Below are 1,948 nucleotides of genomic sequence, written 5' to 3'. Positions count from 1 at the left end.
CTACCCCCCTGGCCCTATCTCGCGGGGGGATACAATCATCGTGCGATGATCCTACCGGGGGTAACATTTTCCGGGAGGGTAACATAGTCGTCTTACACCGCCACGCCATCGCCCCGCATCAGGGTGCAGGCGCACGGCAGGCAACCGACCGGCCAGCACGCACCCGTGCGCTGCGGGTCTGCCTAGACACAGACGTCAGGCGCCCCAGCCGAGTATGCAGTGCATAGTGCAGGCGCACGGCAGGCAACCAAGGGGCCAGCGCGCGCGCCTGCGCTGCGGGTGTGCATACCTGCAGGCGCCCCCGGTCCAGATAGGAGGCGGTGCGCAGACCCGTAGCACCTGGAGCTCCTGCTACTCTCTAGAGGGTCCTGCCAGATACAAGAGCAGGGGATCTTTCACATTCCTTCCGTTATTTTTTCAAAAGGCAAAAATACCACCAACAGAATTCAAAGAAATGCCTTAACCCCTTCCTTCGCGCCCCCTCCTCCCGACAGGGAAAACCACATTATAGCACCCCTCAAACACACACGGCACGGCATATCACGATAACGATGGCAGATTGAGTATTTTATGAGGGCCATCCAAACTCTTATCTGCGGACACGACCCGCCCCCCGGTGGTGATGCGCCTCCTACTCCTCGGCACGCAACGCTGGCGACCCTTTCCGACCCTCCAACAGCAGCATCGATACGTCATGGGCGCGGCGTCGCCCTTGACCCTGCCCTGCGTGTGCCCCGGGCCGCCCTGCTGGGCCCGGTGGCCCGGCGGCCCCGCGGCAGACGCCCACTTGTTTTGTCCCTCCCCGGAGAGTTTCCATCCATCCAGCGACCGCAGGGCGGGGCGGGCCTGCGGGCCTGCGGGGCGCCCTGGGGCCCTGATGGGCACGCTCGCCCGGCCCCGGCAGGCAGGCCCACGTGAGCGTTACGAACACGCATCGGCTCGATCGACTCCCTCTGCTGCATGCGGCCATGTGTGTGTGTGTGTGAGCGTCAAAAAGTCACGCACACATGCACACGCGGGTGTGTCGAAAACATTAGAAAATCAATCGGCCGCGTTTCAGATCCTGCTGAAGAATTCCAGAATTCTGGGGGTATCATTGTCGGTGTGCAGGGAGACAGGCAGGACGCGGGTCTGGCAGCAAGCAAGCAACCGTGCAGATGAGTTTATCGCTCCACTCCACTGCACCCATTGCGTTGCCGCCCCGAGCCCCGGCCCCGAGCAGTGCCGCCGGCGCCGGCGGGCCGGCGGCGGGATCCGCACGGCCGCCTCTACAACACTGCCACACCTCCACGGCCGCCGGCAAGGGGGGCGGGGCGCCAAAGCAAGGGAATGACAGGCAGGAATGATAAGAAAGAAATGAAATAAAAAGAAGCCGTAGTGCCGTACCTGGCACGGCGCAGCAGTTACCGCCGCCTCCGGGCATGGCGTCGCACCACCTGCAACAAACACAGACCATGACATTCAGGACTGCCCCCCAAACTGCAATCAACAAGCCGTCTTTGGACGACAATAACATGTTGTAGACGTCCGCGCCGTCGTGGAAAAAGTGTATGAAAACTTTACGACCTGCTTTGCTCTCGACGACGGTCTGTTTATTTCCCTCTTTGTAACAATGTAAAACACAGGCCGCCCGACACCACTACCACCACTACTCCGCCCGCCCCGCCGGCGCCGGCCCCTGCACACGCCGAATAGCGACTCGGCAAATTCATTAGCATGTGCAGAGTCGCTCGTCTATTGAAGATGAGCGGGCACGAGGCCCCCCAGCGGGGCCGTGAGGAGGCGCCATGGTGAGGCTGCGTCCAGGTCGGAATCGATAAGAAGACGCCCCGCGCTCCCGAACGCCATCCCCGAGAAACTGATGAATCATGTCGTAAATTACGCCATGTACACCAGAGGCAGAGGCCACATAGCCGCGACCGCGCGGCGCCGTTGGAGAGCCCCCCCC

General features: G+C 62.0%; 1 protein-coding gene across 1 annotated transcript in view; it reads right to left on the bottom strand.

Annotated features, from left to right (window-relative positions):
• LOC113202606 (oxidative stress-induced growth inhibitor 2) overlaps positions 1 to 1,948 on the bottom strand; it is a gene marked incomplete in the record, with an annotated part of 39,474 nt that overhangs the window by 24,806 nt on the left and 12,720 nt on the right. The window contains 1 exon segment of the mRNA XM_052266423.1: positions 1,387 to 1,436.

This window comes from Frankliniella occidentalis, unplaced genomic scaffold (genome assembly GCF_000697945.3).
Source record: "Frankliniella occidentalis isolate FOCC.00 unplaced genomic scaffold, Focc_3.1 Scaffold39, whole genome shotgun sequence".
Classification (NCBI taxonomy): Eukaryota; Metazoa; Arthropoda; class Insecta; order Thysanoptera; family Thripidae; genus Frankliniella; species Frankliniella occidentalis.
Note: the sequence above shows the minus strand (reverse complement) of the source record. Positions and strands in the feature narration are given on the sequence as shown.